Below are 9294 nucleotides of genomic sequence, written 5' to 3'. Positions count from 1 at the left end.
AATTTGAAAAGTAAAAACTGGCAACATATTGTTGATTGAATTTCCTTCTTATTAATAGACTTAAAAATTATTATTTGTAATAGGATAAACAGCAGGGGAATTAACTGAAGGAAAGATTTAGATTAATTGAGCAAATTGTGCCTCATTCACGCCACTTTCTCTGCTACAGAGAGCACAGAGGGCAGTGGCTTTCTGACTGCAAGAGAAAGGAACCACTCACTATGTAATGTACGATCTCTTTAGGGTTTGCGAGCACAGAGTAGGTGTGTAGGGAGGTTAAGAAGTACAATGAAGCTTGACATTTTAGTTGACCTTTATATCAGACATAGCAAGGTGGGGGTGGGATGGGCAGAGGAGAGCCATATCTGCCCAGCAATTAAACAAGCACATTGAACCTCCATCCACATGGTAAGTTCTCCTTATTTAGGGAATTGTAGTAGCTTCCTGTGTCTAATGCTCCTTGCCTCCTAATCCAAGGCTCATGGCCAGCCCTCACTCTTAAGGACTAAGGCTACTGGGAAATGGATCTCTACAAATCTAAAAGGAAACTTACACCAGCTACTTATATTAACTAGCAGTAACTCACTTATAAAACTAATCTCACAACCAAGGAATACTAAAAAGTTGAAGAAAACTAACACATGAAAGAGATGGATCAAAGCTGACAAAAAGAAAAAGCAAAATTCATCTTAGTGAAAACAGCAATAATCCAAAGAAAAGAATTAAAAATTTTAAACAGTTTTCTAATTACAATCCTCAGTTTTCACCACAACATATCTGCAAAGAAATATTGACCAGATAATGTCATAAATTATAGTAGGCCCGATAGAATGGGAAAACACGTAGCTGCTGAAAAGCATAAGGCGTGCCTATTTGTATTGCCATAGAAGAAAGCCTATGATTTGATGTTAGGTGAAGAGAGTTAGTTGCAGAGTGCTGTGGAGGGTGTAATTCCAGGTTCTGAAAACTTGTAAATACATGGAAGAAGGTGTGGAAGATATACACCAAACTGTTCAGTTTAGGAGAAGGAAGGAGGGGAAGACTGGATTTGTTTCACTCCCTCTGTATATTTAAATTAGATTGCAGTGGGTATGGATTGTTTGTAGTTGAAAAATAAACTAAAGAGAGAAATAATAGCATCTTTCATTGATAGAACTTGGTAAGTTCTAATGTACTGGACAGCACAGAGATGTTTAACACTAGTTTTAATAATAGCTTGTAAATCAGAATGAACTTAGTACACAAGAGAGCCTCCATTCCTTCCCGTTCATTTAAAGCCCTTTTAACCATACATATGGGAGTCATTGCAGGGTATATGTGAGACAAGTGACATTGGTGACACCACACCTCTACTTTTGCTTTTATTCCCCAACACCTTCATATCCATCTGATAAAGATAAATTAATGGGAGTTGAAAGATGTGCAAACAATTGATCATCAGTCTGAAGGCACTGACTTATGAGGATGGATTAGAAAGACTGAATGTGTATCTGGTAAAGTAAAGGACAACTGGGTTGGGTAGGAGAAAAGAAGAACATGATTAGTATCCAAAGAGAACTTGAAAACAAAAGATTCTAAAAAGGGCAAGTCTGATTCTTAACCGGGAGCCAGGAAATGATTAATAAACTTAGATGAAAACCACCCTCTATATTCCCCCTGTGGTGGACGTATTTATTTTTAGATCCTGTCTAAGGATGTTGATCTAAAAGGAGATGTTCTTGGGGGATTGTCTCTGGAGATAGGAGAGGCAGAGTCTCCATGCCCAGGGGCCCCAGAGTGACCAAGGGCCCTCAGAGCCCCCCACAGACACATTGTCCTCAGTGTTAGCTTATAGCATGATCGGTACATGGGTCAGCCTCAGAAGAGGGCCAGCAAACCCATGTGTCCACTTCTAAAGCTTATTCCCAGCCTCTCCATCACTGCTCCCACAGCGCTTTCTTATGTTGCAAGCATAGCGATCAGTTTATCATACTTTGTTTCCATCTCTCCCACTAGTCTATAGGCTCATGACCAGCAGGAAACTATTTCTCAAACATGGTCTCATCTGAAAAACACCAAGTTTAGAGCTGGGGCACAGAGAAAGTACCCCCCACAAATATTTGTAAATTGAAAAAGTCAAGTAAGATTGACTGCTTGTTGCTTTGAATGAGTAAGTCAAAGGAGGAAAATGTGAGGAATCTATTCCAGTACAGACAGAACATAGCCACAACGTTCTCAGAAAAACTGAAAGACATGTCAAAGGCAATAAAAGAGATGTTAAGTAACACCACTTTGAGATACACAGATGCATAAGAAATCATAATAATCTGTTGTTTTTGTAATCTAATTTTCATATCTTTAGCAGTATAGAGTAGATATCTTTGTGCAGTGATTAAAAACACAGACCCTGGACTGGGTGCGGTGGCTCACGCCTGTAATCCCAGCACTTTGGGAGGCCGAGGCGGGCAGATCACCCGAGTTCAAGACCAGCCTGGCCAACATGGTGAAATCCTGTCTCTACTAAAAATACAAAAATTAGCCAGGCATAGTGACAAGCACCTGTAATCCCAGCTACTCAGGAGGCTGAAGCAGGAGAATTGCTCAAACCCAGGAGGCAGAGGTTGCAGTGAGCCGAGATTGTGCCTCTGCACTCCAGCCTGGGCGACAAGAGTGAGACTTTGTCTCAAAACAAAAACAAAACCTCATAGACCCTGGAGCTACAGAGGTTGGGTGCAAATCCCAACCCTACCACATACTGTGTGACCTTGGGCAAGTTACTTAACTTAGTTATGCCTAGCTTTCCTCATCTAGAAGATGGAGGTTAACACTAATATCTACCTCATAAGAATATTATGAGAATTAAAAAACAATAGTGAGTGCTTGTTAAATAATAAAAAGAACTGTCTACAACTAATCTCGTGGACCTGGTCCTCTTGCCTTACCACCTATTCAACTTCTTTCACTAATGAAATCCCTGCGTACTTCATCATTTTTTATTATATTTTATAACCTCTCTCTCCTCACCTATCAATTTAGTCCAACATTACTTCTACAAAGAAGGTTCATTCACATTGTAGCAGGTATCAGCACAGCATTCTTTTTTTATAACTGAATAATATTCCATTGTGTGGATATGCCACATTTTGTTTATCCATTCATCACTTAAAAAAAATTTAGGCCGGGCGCAGTGGCTCACGCCTGTAATCCCAGCACTTTGAGAGGCCGAGACGGGCGGATCACGAGGTCAGGAGATCGAGACCATCCTGGCTAAACCGGTGAAACCCCGTCTCTACTAAAAAATACAAAAAACTAGCCGGGCGTGGTGGCGGGCGCCTGTAGTCCCAGCTACTCGGGAGGCTGAGGCAGGAGAATGGCGTAAACCCGGGAGGTGTAGCTTGCAGTGAGCTGAGATCCGGCCACTGCACTCCAGCCTGGGCGACAGAGCGAGACTCTGTCTCAAAAAAAAAAAAAAAAAAATTTATTGTATTTTTTAGAGTCAAGGTTTCCCTATGCTGCCCAGGCTGGCCTCGAACTCCTGGGCTCAAGCAGTCCTCCCGCCTCAGCCTCTACAGTAACTGGGATTATGGACATGTGACACTGTACCCAGCTCCATTAATCATTTGAGGGGCATTTGAGTTATTTACACTTTTTGGCTATTATGAATAATTTTTCTGTAAACACCCCTCTCCACGTTTCTGTGCAGATATATATTTTAATTTCTCTTGGTATATAACTAGAAATGGGATAACTAGGTTATATTGTAACTCTATGTTTAACTTTTTGTGGAACTGCGAAACTGTTTTCCAAAGAGAGTGCACCATTGTACATTCCCACTAGTAATAAATGAGGGTTTTAATTTCTTCACATTCTTGGCAAAACTTGCCGTTATCTGTCTTTTTGATTATTGCCATCTTAGTGCATGGGAATTAGTATCTTGTTACGGTTTTGATTTACATTTACCTAATGATTAGTGATTTTGAGCATCTTTTCATGTGATTATTGGCCATTTGTATATCTTCTTTGGAGAAATGTCTATTTAAGTCCTTTGCCCATTTTTCAAGTGGGTAGTTTGTCTTTTTATTATTGACTTTTAAGAGTTCTCTATATATTCTGGATAAAAATATTTTCTTCCATTCTGTGGGCTTTTTCATTTTGTTGATAGAGTTGTTTGAAATGCAAATGTTTTTAATTTTGATTTTAAATTTCAATTAATTTTGAAGCCTAATAAATGTTTTTTACTTTTGACACTTGTGGTTTTGGTGTCATATTTAAGAGACCATGGTCTACTCCAACTTCAGAAAGATTTATACCTGTTTTCTTCAAAGAATTTTATAGTTTTAGCTCTTGTATTTAGGTCTATGATCCCTTTTGGGTTAATTTTTGTGTGCAGTGTTAGCTAATGGTCCATCTCCAATCTTTTGCATGTGAATATTCAGTTGTGGCAGGATCATTCATTGTAAAGACTGTTCTTTTTCCCACACTGAACTGTCTTGGCACTCTTGTTGAAAATCAATTGGCCATAAATGTAAGGTTGCCTTCTGGAATTTCAGTTCTAATCCACTGAACCATATGCCTCATTCTTCTGCCAGTATCATGCTGTCTTGATTATTGTAGCTTTGTAGTAAGTTTTGAAATTGGAAGTGTGAGTCCTCCAACTTTGTTTTCTTCCTTTTTAAAGGTTCTTTTAGCTATTCTGGGTTTCTCGAATTTCTTCATGAATTTTAGGATCAGCTTGTCAAGTAAGGCAATAGGAATTTAATAAGGAATGCATTGAGCTTGCAACTCATTTTGGAAATTAATTGTCATCTTAACAATATTAAGTCTTCAGATCAATGACCATGAGATGTCTTTCCATTTATTTAGGTCTTATCTAATGTATTTCAATATTATGTTCTACTTTTCAGTGTACAAGTTGTATATGTGTTTTGTTAAATTTATTCATGAATATGTTATTCTTTTAGATGCTATTATAAATGGTTTTCTAAATTTGATATTTGCATGGATCATTGTTATCATATGAAATACAATTGATTTTTGTCTAATTTTCTTGTATCCTACAATTTTATTGAGTGTGCTCATGAGCTCTAATCATGATTTTGTAGTTCCTTAGAATTTTATATATATAAGGTTTTGCTATATGTGAATAGAGAGTATTTCATAGCCTCCTTTTGAAACTGGATGTCTTTTAGTTTTTTTTTTTTTTTCTGTGTCTAATTTCTCTGGCTGGAAACTTTAGTATAATGTTGAATATAATTGAAAAGAGTGAACATCCTTATGTGGCTCCTGATATTTCAGTCTTTTGTCATTAAGTATAATATTAGCTGTATTTTTTTTGTAGATGACTTTCACAGGTTGAGGAAGTTCACTTCCATCTTCAATATCTTGATCATTTTTATCATAAAGGAGTTTTGGATTTTGTCAAAACCTTATTCTATTAATATAGTATATTACATTGATTTTTATTTATTTCAACTGCTTTGCATTCCTGGGGTAAAATCTACTTGGTCATGTGTACAATCCTTTTTAAAACAGAAACATAATCGAATTTTTTTTGCTAGTGTTTTATTGAAGATTTTTAAGACTACATTCCTTAGGATTAGTGGTCTATAGTTTTCTTTTTTTCAGAATCTCTCCCTGGTTTTAGTGTTCAGGGTAATATAAGCCTAGTAATATGAGTTGAAAATATTTTCCTTTTGTTCTATCTTTTGGAAAAGTTTGTGCAGGATTGGAGCTAGTTCTTTCTTGGTAAAATTTACCAGTGAAACCATCTAAGCCTATTTTCATTGTTGTGGAATAATTTTTTATTACTAATTCAATCTCTTGTTATAAATCTACTCAGATTTTTAGAAATTGATCAGTTTCAATATTTTATGTCTTTGTAAATTATCTTATTTGTTGGAATATATTTTTTCATATTATTTTGTTAAAGTCTTTTGCTTGGTAAGATCATTTGTAATGACTGATCTTTCATGCCTAATTTTGGAAATTTGAATTTTTCTTTTCTTGGTCAATTTAGCTACAGGTTTTTCCATTTTATTAGCTTTTACATAAAAACTTTTATTTTTCTTACTCCACAGACTGAATAATCTCTATTGACATGTGAGTTCACTGATTCTTTTGCCAGCTCAAATCTGGTGCTGAAAGTTTCTATTGAATTTTTATTTCAGTTATTGTACTTTTAACTCCAGAATTTCTATTTGGTTGCATTTTATATTTTTATGATTTTGCCCTTTTAGTTAGATATCATTTTCATACTTCTCTTTAATTTTTTAGGTATGATTTCCTTTAGAATTTTAAACATACTTTTAATAGCTGGTTTAGAGTCTGTCTAGTAAGTCTAATGGCTGAGTTTCCTAAAGGACAGTTTCTATTAACTGTTCTTTTTCTCCTCTGTAAGGACCATGATTTTCCCTTTTTGGTTTAAGGTATTTTTTGTTTGTTTGTTTGTTTGTTTGTTTTTAACTTGACATTTTAAAAAGTATATTGTAGTAACTCAGGATATCGAATTTTTTCCTCAAATTTGGTGGTTGACAATATTTGTTGTTGTTTTTGTTATTCTTGTTTGTTTGTTTAATAACTTCTCTTTCCTGAATTAATTATTTAAGTCTGTTTTCTTTATTGTTTTTGGCCACTGGAGTCTCTATTCAGTTAGCTTAGTTGGACAAAAATTTTCTTAAGCATCCTAAACAAATAAGTCTTCCATCCTTTGCTAAACGGCTTTGTGTGTATGTTGGGTTACAGTTTCAATGCTTGGGCAGAGAGTTTACAACTCTATCTTAACTTTCATGTCTTCCTTGTTCAGAGCCTCAAGGTCAGCCAGAGATGAGACATTAGAGCCTTTTCAAGCTTTTTGGCAGCAGGTACACAGCCCTACACATGTGCATGCCTTTTTAGATTTCCAGGAAAATGTCAGAGCTTTTCAAACCCTCTATGGACTTCTAATTTCCCAGCTTCTTGTTTTAAGTTTTTTGGTCAGTTTCTTACTTGCTCCAGCTGTTATGATATCAGGCAGCTGTGATTTCAAACAATTGCCATTGATTATTTTCAACATATGTCTTCAGAAAAAGTCTGTTTTCAGTGACTAAAAGCTGAGTCGGGACAAATAAAAGCAAGCCCTGTGAGTGGGTATTTCCAAGGAACTTCTAGACAGGTCTAACAATCAAAATTCTGTGGACATGGGGCTTGTGGGTCACCTCCTGTGGCTGCTCAGCTACTGGTTTCCCTGGTTATCATGGCTACAAGACTGATGGTTTTCAAGGCTAACATGCAGCAAGGGAGAGGGCAATAGGAATAGTTTAGGTTATAATACCACAGAGCTTACTGTTCTTGCTGTGATCTAACAGTTGTTCTTGAATAAAGACTGCTACAGTTTTTGCAAGCCTTGATTAATATCCACACTTTTAAAAAGTTTATTTTGACCATTGTTGCCAATATTCTCATTTTCATACGGAGGAAAATAGTTGTGGAGGTCTTTACTCTTACATTCTGACAGTATTCTCTCTATTGATACATATTAACAGCTTAGGTAAATTTACAAACATCAGACAACTCTAAATTCTAAATAAATTATAAGTAAATCTCTGGTCATGTCAATACTACTTCTGGTGGTGAGAGAATATAAATAAATAGCAATATAAACTAACAAACTCAAAAGTTAACCAATAAGAGTAGCTAATATTTAAAAATCTTTCTCACCACAGTAATGGCTATTTTAAGCATTCTTGTTTTAAGAAATATAAATGGGAGATTTTATTGGTCCTCAGTTATTTGAATAAGAAAAGTCCACCTAATCAGCCACAGCTTTAGAAAGATACTGACACCTTATTATTTTAAGCTTACCTTGGTTCCTGCTGGATATATCTTCCTATTTGTCTATTGACTAGTTTTCCTTGAATTATGATTCTTAGTTATTAAATGAATTTACTAACAGTTTAACTTGTAACAGTTTCTGGTACAAGTAAAAGCTGTACAAATATGTAGCCAGTAGGAGACATTTCAATATTGGATTCAAGTGAGGGACATCTAGGAGGCACAGTGTAAGACACTCAGAAGGATCAAAGAAAGGTGCATATATGAAGTTAAAAATCATATCTAACCCAGAGCAGGTATCAAACAAATGATATTGCCAACATCAAGGGAAAAAGAAACTTATTGTAATTTTTCTCTAATTCCTCCCTTGATTCTTAACAATTACTTTTTCAAGAATTCATAGTTTAAAAATTTGTATGTACCCTATAAGTCATCTTAACCAAATCGAAATGCATGCATAGAGTTCTAGAAACAAGTTGTTAGAAGATATTCCTCAATGTGATTTTATATTGGCTGTTAATGATTCCAGAGTGACTCCTAAGCCCTATTGAAGAAGCTGAAGAGTAATAATGTCAAATGCTTTTAAAAATGTAATTAACTGTAACCTGTGATACAGTCATATCAAACCTGCTAAGGTTTGGAAATGTAGGTGTATTTTGATCCAGCAGTATCTGGGAGAGTGAGCACACTCTGACTTTACTAAAGTTAGTCATTCAATGTTACGGCTGGCTTCACGTGTTTATGATTCTATTGGAGCACATTTGTCACATGACCATTACGTGATGACAATAACCTTTAACATAATTCAACTTCATTACTCATTGAATATATTTTCCAAATAGAATTTTTTTATGGGGAAGACAATCCCAGACAGCTTAAAAAGGCAATCTTGTCAAATATATCTGCTCTTTTAAATTAAGAGATAGGCATTCTGAAATATGTCTCTCATTGCGAATGTGGTTGACATCAGTCTTTATTGTGACTTTTTTCCACCCAACCAAACTCAAATTTATAAGTGAACTGATTCTGTTGTGTTCTTTATCTGTGTATGAGACTGTGTATACATGTTAACCTCACTACATAATCACCTAACTTTTCAGTAGAAATGTATTAAGTGACTACAGTGTAACATAGAGACCTGAAAGCCTGAACTGAACTCATCTGTGGACCTTTCTAATCACTTATTTTTCCATCTCTATTATCCTCCTGTCCTACCCAATTCCTGTTCTCCATGAAAACCCACCTTTGCTTCCATCTCTCAAATATAAAATTGTCATTAGGCCAACATAGTTCTTAAAATTGCATCAACCTTCACTACTCTTCCATCTTCATATGACTTGAGCTCTTGTTATGATTGTTAACAATTCATAAATGAGGCCCATCTAAAACTTGAAGCTCTATTTTTGCCATTCAACTCAGAAACTTGGTTTATTTATGCTTGAGCTTATTATTTTGTGCTACATTTGCTCTTAAGATGGATTCTGCAGTGTATCATTTCAGCCTAGA

Source organism: Macaca fascicularis, chromosome 1 (genome assembly GCF_037993035.2).
Source record: "Macaca fascicularis isolate 582-1 chromosome 1, T2T-MFA8v1.1".
Classification (NCBI taxonomy): Eukaryota; Metazoa; Chordata; class Mammalia; order Primates; family Cercopithecidae; genus Macaca; species Macaca fascicularis.
Note: the sequence above shows the minus strand (reverse complement) of the source record.